Genomic DNA, 18,061 nt, shown 5'->3' with positions numbered 1-18,061 from the left:
AGGGCAGGTGCTTATGCCGCTAAGCTAAATCCCCAGCCCCAGTCATAAGATATTTTGACAAATTTTGAAAAATTTAAAATGAATAATGTAAAAGACATACTCTTGAAAATGTTTAGTTCATTTATAAATTTCTATAACCATTTTAGACAGAAATTATCCTATGAGAATAATTAGTGATTTTAAAAGTAAAGACATGAAGATATTCACAATTGTATTATTTCTCTTTTGCCATAAATAAATAATAAAAGCAACCTCATGATCTCAAATACAGCACATATCTAACAAATTATGGAAAATACACATAATTGAAATTGCATAGTCACTAATAATCACAATTTTAAAAGAATTTAATCATATAGTAAAATATTAAGTCCAAAACCTAATGTACACAATTCTAGCCATTTTCTGGATATACACACACACATGCATACATACATACACCTCTTTACAAAACACTCACGCATGAACTGAAAAAATATCAAATGCATATTATGATTAACTCTTGCTAATGATGTAATCAATAATTCTATTTCTTTATTGTATGAAAAAATAAAACAATATTTCTTAGCAAAATAATAAGAGAATAGCAGTAGTTAATACACTGTGCCATAATTTTTAAAGTAGTTAATCAGAGTATAAAACATAAACCAAAACCACCAAAGATTTCTGTTTCTTCATGTAGGCTTTAAATATTTTCTGAATTTCCTACAATCAACCTATTTACCTTATATATAGAACTATGTTATTAAAATATGTGTGAATTTTGAAATTTTAGCTAATACATAGATTTTTGTGATTCAGCAATACTCAGTGAACAAACACTTATTGATCATTTACTGTGTTCCCAGCAGAATTCCAGGTACTATGAGGCATTAACTTTCTGCCCTTTAGAATCTTACATCCTAATAACAGACTACACAAAACATCTCCCCTATGCTCTCCTGTCAAAAAGATCGTGCTTTAAGAACACAAATCCTGGCACTTACAGACAGTTGTGCACCCCAAGTGCTTAGTGCAACCCTGACAACTTGGGGTGCTCTACCTGTGTGAAAAATGGTGACCAGTGGACTACAGAAAGTCACTGACTTACGTACATTAGAGTTGCGAACTTTCACAGATGCTAATGCACCTTGCACTTTGTTATGGTTGATATATTGTGTTAATGTGAGAATTTAGAAGTTTAACTGACTCATCAGGGATCAACCTTCTCACTTGGTAAATATCCTCATTCTGTTCCAGGAAGACAAGGAGATTTTGTGAGTGCTACATCCACCCTGAAGTGGGGGAGTTGGCCTGAGTACAATATAAGGCAGCAGAAGAGTCTGGTTTTCCTCCCTTTCGCTCTGGCTGCTGCCTTGAAGTGTTGCCCCTCTGCCATGCCACCCTGCATCGGACCCATTTGATTATGGACCGAAACCTCCACAAACAGTAAGATAAATAAACATTTCTTTCTTTCATTTTGGGTATTGGGTGTTTTGTCCCTGCAACAAAAGAAAAATAAAAGTAAACCAGATGCACTTCAAATATTCCTAGAGGCAAATAAATCCTGGAAGTAGCTGGCATGTCTGCCAGACATGGTCACAGTTGTGCTGCGTGCGTGTATGGTGCAGTGCCAGAGTGCACAGTGGTACAGTGCTCAATCAGAGCTCACAGTGTTCAGAGAAAAGGCAGTGGTGATGCGGAGGGACTGCTAGGAAGCACAAAGCAATAACCATGGAAACAGCCACGAAAATAATAGAGAGATTAGATTGAGACAAAAAGATGGTAGACTGTTCCACCATCTCCCACCTACTGCACCTCCTCTGGTTAGTAAATCTCTTGTCAATTTTGCAAGCCCCAATATTCCAGTTGTTATGCTCTATTGTACCACTATTTTAAGGTAACTGTAAAAGTAAAAATACTGACATTATAATTTTTGCATGTATGTTTGGGTTTTTATGCTTTTACACGTATATTTGTGTCAAAGGTGTATAAGACTCACTTTGTTGAACTTCCAAGGATGAAAATTCTCCTAGAACAGAACTCATTTGTAAGTCAGGGACTTACTGTACACACAGGTAGGTCACAAATGCATGTCAGAGTGATCACGTACCTGACAACACAACAGAAGATAAATGCTGCTGTGTTAGCTATCATCATGACAAAATACGTGAACAAATGAACTTAAAAGGAGAAAAGGTTCACTTTGGCTCATGGTTTCAGAGAATTCAGTCTATGACAGTAGTGTAGTCATGTTGCTTTGGCCTATGGCAATAGAGTATATCATGACAGGAACACATAGAGGAAGTCCATTTACATCATGGCAGGCAAGGAGCGAAGAGAAAGAGGGGAAAGGGCAAAGGTCCCAATATTCCTTCCAAAGACAGGCCTCCAACAGCTTCACTTCCTGTTGCCAGGCTCCACCCCTTAAAGGATCCACCTTCTCCCCATAGCATCCTGGGCTCACAACACATGGCATTTGGAGGAAACACTCTACTCAAGTCTTCTTCCTAGAACTCGCAATCATTTCTTTCTAAACCCTGGCATTTTGAGGTCTGTATCTTTGTAGAAGATTCATACACTTTCTACTGCATGGCTTTTGCAAATTTGTTAGTCATCTCAGACCCACAAAGACACACCTATTTACAGCCAATGGGAGAGAATGTTTATTCTATCAGCTGTTAGTTAAACAAATTCAGCTACATCCACTCTCTTTCTTTAGTTTCTAAATATATGAAGGACAGGAGCCCTATAGACAACTCTGAAGTTTGTATAGACACAAACTTAAGCACATTAATTATTATCTAATGCTTCATGATGATTAACTCTGGGCTCCTGGGTACACAGTAGAGAACTGTGCACATTATCTGATTAATGACTTACCTGGGGTGCTGTATAAATACACTCTTACAAACTTGTCCCTACACGCTTTGCTAGCCATGCTGAAAATCATGTTTCCAGACTATTTATACAAAATTAAGCTGATGCTGCCAGAAAAAAAAGAGTTATCCTTAGTTGAAAGAATGTATATTCTTTTATAGCAGCCCACAATACTGGAAGGATACAAAACAGTTTTCATGTGCATTTGTCTCTTACACTACCACATTAACAGAAGGAAAATTATTGTCAGGCTTAGGTTGTTTTTATATTAAAACTTACATTGAGTCTGTGAAAAAATGGCTTATAGGAACCCTGTATTTTATTATTTTATCTTTTCCTTTCATGGACAAAAAAGGCTGGCTATTCTAATATATGCACCATTTTGCTCACTTAAAACACCTGGCCAATTACTAGGGAAATCTAAGAAAGTTCTCCAAATCTACATGGAACTCAGAAGAACATCTCACCTGTCTACTTAAAGCTAGCATTTTTAACCCTTTGGAGAACATTTTTACTCTTTAGGTATTTTGTGAAAAAATTTCAGCAATTATGGTTTTAGTATATTTGGCTTGAGCCAAGGATTGGTATAAACAAAACAAAAACCTACACAGATGATTCTAATAAATTCCAAAAACAGTGAATCACTTTTCTGAAAATAGATTAATGACTTCTAGATGATTTGCAAAATGATACCAGGAAATTAGATGTTCATGTAACAGAGTTTTCTATATAATATAAATAAATATAGTTAACTCAAAGTTGGGCCTACTGGCACAGCTCTAGAATCCCAGAACTCTGGGATACTAAGACAGGAAGATCACAAATTCAAGCACAACCTTAGAAACTTAATGACCGAGCAAGAGTTTGTTTCACAATGTAAAAAAATACATGCAAGAATTATATGGCTGGGGGATGTAGCTCAGTGTGAAGACATATTACTAAAGAAAGTTAATTCAATTCCACCAGCATTTACACAATACTGTGTATCAGTCACCATGCTTTAACAGAATACAAAGACATGTTAAAAATAAGCAAATAACCCAAAACTACTACATAGTCTTTAAACTCCAAGCAAAAATCTGATTAGATCTGTAAGAGACAGAAAAGGTGCTGTCCTGTTAGTTCCTTTTGCTATTTGAAGGAAGGAGAGGTTTTAATCCCAGAAAATCATGAAAACCTTATTAAACAGAGAGAATGTGTGATGGGCAGTGAGAGATTGATGGGAATTTGACCAGCAGATGCTGAGAAGAGCTGGCAAGGGAAAGCAGTGGGAAAATGTGGGGCAGACTGGCTCAAGCTACATGGAAAACATTAAGCGGGAAGTTCTTGTGGAAAGTTAATTTCCTAGGCAGAAATCCAGTTCAAGGAAAAGAGAAAAATCCTTTACTACCACAGAACTTAATAAAAGTTCATTTTCAAAGGAAGCTCCCCGAAATAAAAGGAAAAGAAAAATAAGAATGAAGTAGCAAAAAAAAAAAAGAGATTACAAAGTTAAAGAAACAAAACAAGGTATAAAACATCAAATTTTAAAACATACATTGGAAACTACAATAAGCAAAATACTATACCTGAAACTGAATGACTAAACGAAGGCCTTCAACACAAGAATTAGTGAGAAGAGAAATACAAAAAACTACAAATTTAGATAAACGATGCCATAATTCATTGAAATGTGCCATCATTTGTGAGACAACGTTATATAGGTACCATTTGAAATGAAAAAACATGTGCTGACAGTCGTACTGTGATACAATGCTGTGTTATTTTTTAGAATTTTTATGTTTACCAAAACAGCTCATTTAATCGTAGACAAGAGTTCTGCATTACATAGCTTTCTGGTGTGTATAAAAAGAATACTATAAACATAGTAAATTAGTTAAATCATTCCCAGTTCTTCACATTGTGTCCAAATGTTCTGAATCACTTTTCAACTCTTAAGTCACTAATATTGGTGTTTTTCTGATTAAACCCTTGGCATATGTCTGATCACATATTTGCCCATTCTTTTAAATTGTGTTTTCGCTGAATTTTAAGAATTCTTCATAAAGAGCTCAGTGATAGAGTGCTTGCCTATCATACATAAGGTCTCAGTTCAATTCTCAGAAAAGAGTTGCTCATATGGTTTTTATACAAGCCTTTATCATATATGTCACCATTTCTGAATGATTTTTCCCAGTGTGTTTGTTGCTTGTATTTTCATTGTCTAAACAACGACTTTCAAAGGGTAAATTTTATTTTGTTAAATTCCAATGTATCAATATACACACACATGCACACAAATATTCATAGCAGCCTTATTTGCAATAGCTGGAAGTAATGCAAACCTATCAACAGATGAATGGACAAATACATTTTGGTATGCTCATACAATGGAATACTACTCAGCAATAAAAAGATATGAACTATTCATATACATGACAATGTAGATGAATTTCAAGACATGTGTATTGAAAAAACCAGACTCCCCTCCCAAATCACGAGTGCATACCATGCAATTCCATGCATATATATCACTCTAGAAAATCTGAGCTGACATGGAGTGACAAAAGGCGGATCTATGACCAGGCATGGTGCACATGCCTGTCGTCCCAAAGCTGGGAGGCAGAGGCAGGAGAATCACAAGTTTGAGCCCATTCTTGGTAACTTAATAGCTTAGCAACAGCCTATTTCAAAATAAAAAATAATGCTCAGCATGAGCCCACTAAGTTCAATCCTCAGTTCTGCAGAAAACAAAAGTGGGTCAGTTGATCCCTGGGGAATGTACAAGGTAAGGGAGTAGAACACAGCAATTATAAATGGACACAAGGGTATACTGGGCAGTTCTGTACAGATTCAGCATCTTGGGGCTATGCTTATTTCATGGAAACACCTATTAACAAATCACACACCATCATATGTGCAGTTCACTGTCTGTAAATTACACCTTGATAAAGCATTGCAAACTAGTTATTCTATCTTCTAAGCATAAAAAGACAAGTACAACTAATGACACCAAGATTGTGCTAACCTCAGATTTCCACATGGTCATATCGTTTCATTTCCTTAAGGATTTTAAGAAGGCAATTGATACTTTCTCAAGTTTGCAAGCACCCAAGCATGCGACATATATGAAATCTAAATAAATAATATGAACCAGAATGTAATAACTGTGTAGCATACTCCAGATGCTACTGGAACACATCACAAGACTTGATTCAATCTGAGTATCTGAAGATGGTGTCCCTAGAGAGAGACCAACTGTATTAAGAAAACATTTGCTGGGTGAAAAGAGGCCTAAGGAGTGTTGTTAGAAGAAAAAGCTGGCAAAAATGAGGTCTTCCCTAATGCGGGGATTGAAATGTGAGGAAAACTCAGTTCTAGTACTTAAGGGATTGACTAAAGTTACTCAAATGAATGGCAAAGACTCTTCAAAACCTAAACAACTCTATTTTGCCTATTGGGTTTATTTTTATTTTTATTTTTTCTTTTAATGTTAGGACCATTTGTGACCATTGATAAATTCACTCATTATAGTGAGCTTGTACATAAATGTTATGGCTGGTATCTAGATATCCCCACCAAGCCTCATGTGCTAATTGATGAGGTTTTACAGAGGTGGTTGGACCTTTGATGTGTGAATATAGCCTAAGGATGTGTGATAAATAAATGAGTCCACTGATTGGTTTAGCTGGTTGAGCATAGTTCTGGGTGTGGTTGAATAGATTTACTGAAATAGAAGCCTCACCTGTGGAATGAGTGGAAACAACCAATGGACTTGTAGCCTGAATGGGATAAAGGTGGAAAGATCAGTTCACTGTTGTTGTTTCCCGGCTGCCATGGATTGTCTCTCCTCTGCCATGCCCCTCTCCATGTCTCCTTGCTTGGAGCCAGCCAACTGTATATTCACACCTTATGTGGCAAAATAAACCTTTCCTCCTTTATGTTGTGAGTCAGTTATTAAATAATTGATACCAGTTATTTTGCCCCACCACTGATAAAGTAACTAAGATAATACGCATATCACATGCTTATGATTTTTTTTAATTTATGCTTTTCTTCACCTCCTTCTCATCTTCTCCCAGCATCAAATCCCCTCCCCATCTTGAAAAGAAGTTGATAAAATTTCACCTTGTAAGATGAACAAGGGATGAGTCTTACTACTATTGGGAAAACACAGGCATTTTCAAATAACTGCTTGCTCTTTAAACAGAAACTTCCAATGCCTTACCAAGCTCTTTCTGGATAAAATCCAAGTAGGTTTATATGAGATGCAAACCCTCACTGTTTGTACACCGCTGATTTCAGCAAGTATTCGGTGGCTTTCTTTTTCCCATGTCTTCCAGTCCCATTGGATGGCTTCTAACTTTCCAATGTATTGATGACTTCTGCCTCTGCCTCTGCCTGAGACATGATCCCTTGGACAACCTTCTACCTGCTAAGACTCCTCCTCCTATATGGTTGCTCACTGCTTAGAGCAACCTGTGTCCAGATGTGAGTTACACCCTGAGCCAGCACAGAGGCTGTGTCCTGTCACACCTTCCCTGCATCCCTGTCATGGCATGCAGTGACAATGCATTAGTCATTTGCAAAACCCAAAGGCAGTGTTGACAGAGAGGCCTAAAAGATAGACAAATTAAAATAGCAGCATGTCATTGATGAGCAACACAAATTCTCTGGGAGACGAAGAACATTCTGGAAGAGTTAAAAGCACTCTGTGGAGAAGTGCTTTTCCAACAGTGGCTGTTAACTGTGGAGCTCTTTTTAATATATGAAACATTATACATGCCAACATACAGTGCAGGTTTAAATAGGACTTTATCTGTAGAAATTTAATTTATAACTTCACACTGGCAAGGACTATTGATATGAACGATAAAGCCACTTCAGGAACACCAAATGTCAGTATCTGGCACACAAGCACATGTGTTTTATAATTACAGTTTTATTAAAAGTTTTAAATATGGTTTTTCAAAAGCCCCTCAAACATTTGCAGACCCCGCAGCAGTCTTGCACTTGGCTTGAAAATTACTGCCTTAAGTTAGGAGGAGCAGGGCTTAGCTTGGAATCAACGGGCATCCAGGGAATTCAGTGGTGTTGCTTGATTTAAGCCCAGATCTTTCCAGTTCTGAAACCCTGTGCTCTTTCCATTGCATCACTCTTCTTTGGGCTCTGAGAATTTGCCCTGAGGAGTTACAGACAGGCATTTGCACAGGCCTGAGTCTCTAATTAACAGACCAGAAAATGCATGGGAGGAGGTGGGGTGCAGAGGCCTCAAGGACTCCACAGTCTTCTAACTACTCCCTCTTCTGTGGTGCCCCAGTCCTCCAGCCTTCCAGGAAAAACCATTTGGTGAGGCCACAATTAACTGGCCAGGGGAAGCTTACCAGTGATAACGAGGAAAGGTATTTGACTTCGTCCAATTACTTTAGGAGCAGCCAGTAGTATCAAGTGCATTCGTGAGGTTCCCTCACCTCAACAGGCACAGATAGCTTCTAAATGAAGTGATTGTACACAAGCTTAGAGGAAATCTGAGCCACTGCCAAGCCACAGGAGGATAACAGGCATCTCCACACAGCGACCGGAGTTACAGAAGGCTAATACACACAGATGCTGCAAATTTCAACCCGGCAGAAAGGCAGGGAGGTTGCACGGTATATTAAATGCCCCGAATTTTACAGCTAACATCTGGCCTCTAGGACAGCTGTGGTCAGATTGAGTGAAAGACTTCAGTGAAAAAGGATAAAGTCAAAATATTTGAGCTACTCTGTTCACACTAAAGCAATTTGTTCACCAGTCAGTCTGCCCCGGGACTTAACGTTTACAGGCTTCGTTTTACTGGATGCAAAAGTAAACTTCTCCAAGAATTAAGCATCATCCTTTGGACTCAAGAAAGTCTTAGTCATGCAGCACTGTATTTTCTTTTTGAGGCATTTTTATTGTTAAGAAATGAAGAACGCTTCTTTTAGTATCCTTCAAATTTTAATTCATTTTGGTATCACTGGCACTTGGGAATGAATAGAGGGAGGAGTACATAAAATGATCCAAGCCAGTCTTGCTATGGCTCTGAGATTTTGAATAAAAGTGTACTTAGCATAAATAGCAATTCTTACACGGCAAGCATGAAGACGAAATGGAGGTATTTTATGTTCAGGCAGAAAAGTTGCAAGTCAAGATCTGTTGAGTTCCCTTTGCAATCTGTTTCTAATCTCCGGGAAAACACAACATGGATTTAATGTGACCCTGAAGAGTATAACGAAAACAGGGCTTGCCCTCTGAGCCCCCATTTGAAGCTTGTAGAATTCACTCAGCCACATTTGAAAGGAATCAAGATGGGTAACAGTTGCCTCCCTTTATTAGAAAACTTCTCTTTTTATTTATGAATAAATACTCTGTCTGGGAAAGATTGTGAATTCCATTAGTCTAAAGGTTTATGTTTCCTGAACAATTTAAACATTAGCCCAGGAGCATGAGCTTCACTCTAAATCTCTCTAGGATCTATCAGTGGACACAGAAAATGAAAAATAATTTGTTAATATACTCCAGGTGTCTGCCCAGTCCCTGTGGCAGCTGATGTGGTGACATCGTGGAATCTGGGGATATTGCCTGGACTTCTCTGATGTGAGCACAAGGCACTTGAGCTCCTAAGAGACCAGAGTTCCACGGTTGCTCTTTTTCAGGACGCAGAGGAGGCCACAGCAACATTACCTGCTTTTGAGCTGCCTTGGCATGGCTGCTCACTGATGTCAGGGGATCAAGCTGGAGAAAGTAGCTTATTTCAAGGGCTATAGTGTTAGGGACCACATTCTTAAAGAGGCGGGGTCTTCTTCTTTTGCTCTTACGAAGCTGTAGTGTGTGGCTTAGAGTGGCTCCCAGAGCCACCACAGGAATATTACCTGTAGTGCATTTAATGTGTGCACACCCGTGAATTCAAGAACATTAGCTTTTCCATTTGGTGGAACTAAATACCTGGTACTTGCAATCTAAAAAAGTAAATGGCTTCTTCGGCTCATGGTTTCAGAGACTTGAGTCCATGTTCAGCTGGTGCTAAGGCAGAAACATGGCAGGAGGCAAGGTGAAGCAAAATACTTAATTCATGGTAACCAGGAAGCAGAGCAAAGGGACAGTGCCAGAGGGCAAGGAATGAGGGCCAGACATAGGTCATGCATTCAGAACCCACTCAGAGGTATGATTTAGTCATCCCTGGTAGCTACCAGATCAGTCAAGTTGGTATAGTGAAGCTTTACCATCACATCAGGAAAATAGCTCATCTACAAATGCTGGACTAATTGCAAGCACAGGAAAGTCAACCCTTTCCACTGGCAGGACCAGACCTTCTCACACTTTCTCTCCCTTCAAGGGAATCTAATTTGGTGTGAGCAGCAAGTTATTTAACCTGACTTTGGGTGTGATACGAAATGCCTTTAGAGTATTTCTGTATTTCAAAAACAGTTTGAATATTTAGATTTGAATAATTTTTACATGGCGACTTAACTCTCATCATATAGTTAATGTCTTTCAATCACACTGGTGGAGACATAATCAACTGACTTATTTAAGCAGGAAGAAAATGGACAGGATTGTATTTTTTTTAGTTTAAGGAGGATACATTTAATTTATTATAAAAATTAAGAAGGAGATTTAGGCTTAGTAAGAAATGGAACAGGGCTTTTATCCAGGCTTTGTTCATTTCAAAACACTAAATCCAAGGTGTGTTAAACCATAACAGTAAAACATGTCACCATCTCATTCTTGACAGGACTTGACTGAAGGAAAAAAAAATCTGGTTTTATAGTTACACCGAGCCAGGTTCTTGGAATCACCAGTGGAAGACAACAAGAAAAAAGCCGAATGAAAAAAAAAAATTTTTTACATCTTACTAAAACAACAACTCAATAGTTATGATATAAATTCCTTTAAGGGCACAAGGTGTTGTCTGGGTTTACACTACTGCATCTGCACCACACAGAACAGGTGGTATATTAAGCATGCCACAAATTTTTGTTGAATGATTGATTTGGAAAAGTAACCGATGTAATAACAATAGAAGTCAAATGTTCAAACCATAGTTGAGGGGACAGTGTACACTTGCACAGCAAGCACAGAATTTCATCCATTGTTTTTCCTTGAGATTATTTGCAAAGGCTCACAATTTGTTATGAGACTGTGAACTGTAGGAGTCAGAAAGTAAACATTTGGCCTTTTCCAAGTAAGGCTATCTTATGCAAGATGTTTCCCATAGAGTTGTAACACCAAAGGTCTGCAGTTTAATTAGGAATAACTTCTCCTACTCTCCTACAGAAAATGGTGAAAAGGAAACAGGAATAATAGAGTGAACTGGCCCATTTCCCAATCCTAACAATGGGTTGAAAAAGCGAACCTAAAAGTTGTATTTATAGGGCAGCTTTCATGTGGATTTGCTCCTCCAGTTTCATTGAACAAACGTACGCCAAGTTTTTTGACTGGAATTTTGTCTGAATTAGCCTACATCTTTACTACCTAACAGAAGAACATAAAAACTTCAGAACTACCCGCTTTTGTTTCATTCCTTGAGAGTTTACTGTACACAGGCAAAAAAATAAAGTTGTACAGGAAAATTAGCAGTTCCCATTTTAAAAATCAAGCAAGTATAGAAACATGAGAAGCAGCAAAGAGCTGATTTCTCTTTGTGAAGTGCAGTGAAGATTTTAGACAGAGGAACAAAACAATTGTGTTTTCAAATGTTTAAATAAATAGACATAACACATTTCAGATGATACGGGAGGAATGAAAGACTGTAAGGAAAAACTAGGAAGCTTTGAAATAAAAATCAAATAAAATCAAAAGGAAACATACAATGATGAAACTGCTAAACCAGATGAATGTGTTTCAGAGCAGATTTGACAAAGCTGATGAGTACGTGATCAATTGAAAGGCTGAGATGAGCATTTATCCAGAATAAAGAACAAAGATAGAGGAGCTACAGAACATAGAGTTAAAAGATCTAATTTTACTTAATTGGCATTCAGGATAGAGAAGAAGGAAGATTGTGATATTTTTCTTTAATATAGTAAAAGAAGCTGGAGACAAAACAAAATTTATCTTCAAATGCATCAAACGTGAAAACTAGAAGATAGTGAAATGTATGTCCACTTTACTGAGAAGAAAAGAAAAAAAATAACAATCAAAATACACCTGACAATTCTCCAACTTAGAATCTATAAATATATCATAATTAGAGATCTCAAAGCCTTTCCACTTTATGGTAAGTAACTGAAAAAGAAAGCCACCAATAGTCAAATAAACTGGGCTGTATTTGTCCAATGAAATACTATAAAGCAGTGCAAAGAAACAGGTTACAGCTTTATATGTCGACTTAGAAAAATCGTAAAAACACAATAGTAAGCAAAATTATCAGTCATCGTGCAGACAGCAGGATTCCACCCAAGAATTTCAGAAATACAGTTATTCCTTCTCCAGGAATCATGATGGAGTGGTTCCAAGACCCCTTGAGAGAGTCCATTCTCTGTGGATGCTCAAGTACCTTACACAAATGGTACCTGTGTGTATCCTCCTGCATAATCTAATCTGTTTTTAGATGACTTATGTACTGAATACAATGGAAATGCTACATTAAAAAGCTATACTGCTTTGACTAGCAAACAGTTACAAGAAAAATCTATACGTGTTCAATGTAGGTACAATTTTTAAAGAATATTTTTGATCCATGGTTGGTTAAATTTATAGATAAGAGAACTGGAGGATATGAAGATCCACTATAATATATTACGTGGATACATGTGAAAGTCATTAAGTCATGAAGAAAACCACAGCACTAAGTAATCTAGAAACAATCACTACAGTTTCTGGGGAGGCACAGGGAGGCATCTAAAACAAACAGCAAAAAACAACAGAGTTTATTTATCTGGATCTTAGGTTCTCAAGTCTTTGCTATATAACTTTTAGCACACTTGTTATACACAAAAATGCACTAACAGACACAAATAAGCTGTTACTTACAAAAGATTCCCATTACTCCAGGATCCAAACTCCCTAACCTCTATACCACTATCTTAGTGGGGAAAAAAAAAAGATAGCAAACAAAAGAATAGCTAGTCCTTAATCCCTCTTAAAGAGAACTAGTATTTTAACTTCCATCATCAGAGATGAGTTTTGTCTTTTATTAACTATATATAAATGAAGTCAAATAGTATGTACATTTTTAGCCTATTTTTTCCTCAGTAGTTTGTTCATGAAATGGACCACTGTTGTTACATGTAGAAAGTTTGTTTACTCCTTCCTTTATTATTTTTAAATAGTATTGTCATGTACTGTGTACCTGTGTATTTGTATATATGCATTAGAGTATATATAAAACGTATATCCCTGTGCATAGACTATGTTTCATAAAATAAAGCTTGAAAAGTTCACATTCAGTTACGGAGCGCCCGTCACTTTGCATGTTCGTTAAAGTTGTGAATGCCGACAATCAGAGTACTTCAGACGTTAAATATTTCCAAAGAGCTTGGAAGGCCAGTCATTTCTGAAATACCTCCCGCTTTCCACTTTTGCTGCCAAGTTCACATCACACATAGGGACAACATAAAAGGACCCCATCGAGTAATTTCACCTTCATGTTTATAAGGTCAAAATTCAAAACAAAGAAATAGGCAGGCTTTTCCAGTAGACTAGTCCTCACAGTAACACAGCAGGTAACTTGTCTGGGGCACACTCTCTCTTGGCCTTTCTGGGACCCCACATACCTGTCTGCCCTTTCACCCTATCTTTGTCCATTTGATCTGCAAGCCCACTCCTGCACCATGCTTAATTCAGATTTGTTTATGTTTCATGGATGAAAAGAAGTCTAATAAAATAACTCAAAGCAAGATGTGAAATAAAGAGGGCTATTATATTTCCAAGGTGTTTTTATTTTTGTAGTACTAAGAATTGAAGTCAAGGCCTCTGAACTGAGCTTCATCCCCAGTCCTTTTATTATTATTAATATTATTGTTATTATTATTATTATTTTAAATTTTGAGACAGAATCTCAATAAATTACTCAGTTGCTCAGGCTGAGCTTCCAATAAGAATCATCCTGTCTCAGCCTCCCGGATTGCCAGATTTTAGGCATAGGACACCATGACCAGCTTGAGCTTTCTACACGTTATGAGAGAAATGATAAGGTCAAACTTATCATAAACCATCAGCTATAACAGTGGAACACAGAGATTGAGTGGGCCTTTTATATTATGTCGGGTGTGTATATAACTCTTATCTTCATTCAGAAGCTTCTAGCCTATGTTGTGGCCTGAAAACCAGAACTCTCAATTCAAAGACGAAAGCTGATCTTCAGGGCAGAAACAGCTACCCTGAATTGCTGCCCCTCAGACAAAATGACAACCCCATAAAGAGCCTGCAATGGAAGACTGCCAAGCATGCCCATGGTTTGGACAAGGTCAAGCCATGCCTGGAAATGCCTGTGTTTGCAGTTGTGTTAGAGCGGGGAGAATCATTGGTCTGGGGAACCAGGCTGAGTGACAGCTGCCTGTAGCCAGGCCTGAACCAGTGCCCAGCTGTTTCTGAAGCTGTGTCGCTGAGCTGGTGTTTTCCAGTGGCTGTGGTTGTTCCTCCTTCATCTAGGGAAAACCTGACTTGTGCCTGCTGTCCTGAGATCCTTCTTGGATTTTGCACTTGTATCAGGTGTTTCATTTTGATACATCTCCCCTTGGTAATCCAGCTTCTGCCCTGGTCTTATCTACTCACGGACAAATCCTTAAACAACAGAGTTCTCACATCATTGACTTTGTTGCAGAAAGGCATCCAAAGACATCCCACCCTTTGCCTCAGACACTGTCGGGAACAACCATGAGTCTGTGTGGACATCGTTCCAAGGAAAGATCACTCCTGATTTCCACGGGTAGAGTGTGAGGAGCTTCCTGGCCAGCACCACAATCTGTAGGACACAAGAAGCCCCAGGGCCACTAATCAGAGATAAGAGCTACAAAGTGGTTGAGTGTGATTCCAGTACTCAGAGTAGTTGAGGGAAGAGAACATGAAGTTCAAGCTCAGCTTGGGCAGCTTAATGAGATCCTGCCCCAAAACAATCCCCATTGTTGGGAGGGGAGCTGGGCTCACACTTGGATGTATTGGACTTAAAACTCACATCCTTCAGCCCACTATGAACCACTCCTCATTTTCACTAGGCTCTGGTGAAACCTTGACCCCTTGTTTCTTTCCTCCCAGGTGAATTCCATGGCCACATGCTCAGCTGTTTGGTGATTGCAAGTGGACAACTCCATGCCAGCTACCACCCTTCAGATGTTGAAACCTAGTAAGAAATCCTGCGATTCTGGGCATTAGTGCAGTTACCATACTGTGGCCTCCCTGGCCTTCCCTTTTTGGTCAGTTAGTCCTTGCTGGTGGTATGGACTAATTCAGTTCAAGGACTCGGAGCCATCCCTTCTCACTGTTCCCTTTTGTCTTTACCCCATCTTCTCTTTAGTCTCCCTTTCTTTGGTTCCTAAATGCATTCAAGTCTCCCTCAATAAAACAAAACAACCCATTCACAAAAATTCTTACATTCAGCAATTTCCTTCATTGGAACCTTTTGCATTTGACCTATCCCCTCTCTTCTTTTGCAAGTTAAGTATCCCTCCAAATTGAAATGCTTCCTCTCTCCCTCTTCTACCACCCAGTCTCATCTCAACTTCTCCTAATGAAGCTTCATTCTCAGCCTGAGCTGCTCCAGCAAAAATCACCAGTGTTCTCTCTGTTAACATTGTAAAGAACTTCTTCTGTCCCTATCCTTGAGACATCTTATTAACTCACTTCTTGGAATTCTACACACACCTGTCTTCTGATCCACCCCACGTCGGGCACCACTTGATCCGGCCTGCGGACCAGTCCGTGGGTCTCACCTGGAGAGGGGATCGGGGATGGGGGCAGGGCAAGAGAAAAGAGAGATGGAGACAGGAAAGGATGCGATTCCAATCGATTCTCGTTTATTTTTAAAATGGCTACAACTTATATAGGGTGGGGGGCGGGCCAAGGGCAGGAAGAGGGCACAGAGTGTTATCTGATAGGTCATCATCACATCTGGATATAGACGTAAACAGGAGAAGATTATGGGTAATGTAGGCAGACATGAGGATCATGGGAAATGTAGGCTGACACACAAAATGCCCTCAGGCAGGAGGGGCAGGGCAGCAGCAGCTATTCGAAGCCTCTCCCTACAGTCTTCTTCTAATAACTTCCTCTTGATGTGGCCTCCCTCCAAGGCTGCTACTCTCTTCTTTACTCCTATCTGAGACATATTTTCCAAACTGAGCATTTTCTTTTTGCAATCTCCACTGGAAGCTTGATGCTGTAGTTTGGATGGTGAATGTCCCCCAAAGATATGTTGGAGGCCAGATCCCAGGCTGTGGCACATTTCAGAGGTAAACCTTAGTGGAAGGAAGTCAGATGACTGGATCTGCCCTTGAAGGGCAATTGGGAGCCAGGCCTCAAGCCTCAAGCTCCCTCTCTTTTTCTTTCCACTCTCCTCCTCTACCATGTGGTCCCACCATGGTGCCTGGTGCCATCACAGTCCTAAGGCAATCAGGCCAAGTGACCATGGACTGATGTTTCTGTAACTCTGAGCCAATATGAATCTTTCTTCCTGAAAAGCAGATTGTCTCAGGTGTTTTATCACAGTAATGGAAAGCCGGGTTCTCAGGAGTTTCTCCTTAGATCACCTTGCTTCCTCACATGACTGCTGCCCCAGGGGGGGTCTTACCCACAGTGAGGGTTCATACAACACCAAACAGCCAACTTGGGCTTCACACCAGTGCATCAGGTACACTTACCTACTTGCCCTGGAGATGCAATGTGCCTGCCACTTTCCTGAGACCCATTCTGTGTAATCTCTAATTCTACTTGACCTGGTTCTACCCTGCAGCACCATCTAGGCTGGAAAATCTGGGAATCCTTTAAGACACTCTCTTCCCCTCACTAACCAGTCACCCACTTTTTATTTCTCTTCCTTTTCTTCGTTGGCAGGGCAATGGAGGGTGGGTGATTGAACCCAGAATCTTTGCTGTGAGATACTTGCCTGGCCCTTTAAATTTTTTTTGATTCAGAAATATGATCTTATTAAATCACTCAATTGCCCTTGCTGGGCTCAAACTTTCAGTCCTTCTGAAAGTCCTTCAGTATCCCACAATGTGCATCACCATGACTGGGTTATCCTAAATATTTTTGAACCTTTCCTCCTATCTTTTATCTGCTATTCTTGGGCCAATGCTCCTTTGCTTTTGCCCCGGCTTTTCTGACCTTCTGTTTATTCCATTCTGCCCCCAGGCTAATATGAACCCATCACTCAGTGGTTTTCTTTGATGGTTTGCTTCCTTCATTTGTGGTGTGATGAATTGAATTCAGGGCCTCACACATGTTAGGCAAATACTTTACCACTGAGCATCACTCAGTGTTTCAAAAACAAACTTGTCCTGGGATTCCTGCTGTCTGCAGAGTCAACTCCAGACCCCTGAGATGGCAACACAGCCTCTACAGTGTGTGGGTGGAAGCCAGGCCTCCCATACCTCCATCTGCCTGTGGCCTGTCTGAGAGGGCCCCAGAGGAAGCACACAGAAGCGCCTGCTCTGCTCTGCTGACATGAAATCTGAACATGCATAAACCAGCAGCAAGGTGATGTAATCCCATCCAATTTTCACAGATAATATCCAGGGTGGAAATGTTTCCAAACCACAGCTGAAAGACACATGTGGTTTTATTCTGCATGAAATTCAGCAAGTAATTAATACTCAGCCCTGTCATGCTCCTGGAAGCAGGGCCACTCTTGGGGATTTGGGGAGCGAGAGTGAGACCCTCATGTTGGCCTATGCTTGTCCCGCTGTGTCCCAGCAGGAAAGGCCAAAACTTCCAACCTACTTCTGGGTACTCACACACCTGTGCTGGCTGCTTCTTGGGGCTTGTGGGGATCTGTGAGAGGTCCTGGATAATTACACAGGGGGCTGCCTGAATCAAGACCATTTCAGGGACCATCTGGGGCTGGTTCTGAGGCTGATTTCTCCAATTCTGTCTAGCAACTGTACACAGTGAAAGACATTCAGAAAGAAAATATAAGATCCTGCAAAAGGTTCATACCAGACTAACATATCAAATGCTACAAAAGCCCATGTTGATGGTCAAGTTTTGCAAACTACAAAGGGACAAACTGCAGGAGTGGCCAGGCTTTGTCGAAACACAGGAG

At 39.6% G+C, this 18,061-nt stretch overlaps 1 long non-coding RNA gene across 1 annotated transcript; it reads left to right on the top strand.

The window, feature by feature from the left end:
• Positions 1–1,243: 1,243 nt before the first annotated feature.
• LOC106027751 (uncharacterized) lies at positions 1,244–17,553 on the top strand. The gene is made up of 3 exons (XR_001201326.3): positions 1,244–1,428; positions 15,058–15,145; positions 17,320–17,553. It is a non-coding gene; the product is annotated as an uncharacterized LOC106027751 (long non-coding RNA).
• The last annotated feature ends 508 nt before the right edge of the window (positions 17,554–18,061 follow it).

Source organism: Cavia porcellus, unplaced genomic scaffold (genome assembly GCF_034190915.1).
Source record: "Cavia porcellus strain 051 isolate PalLab524CR breed Dunkin Hartley unplaced genomic scaffold, mCavPor4.1 scaffold_23, whole genome shotgun sequence".
Classification (NCBI taxonomy): domain Eukaryota; kingdom Metazoa; phylum Chordata; class Mammalia; order Rodentia; family Caviidae; genus Cavia; species Cavia porcellus.
This window is presented reverse-complemented; position numbering and strand designations above follow the sequence as displayed.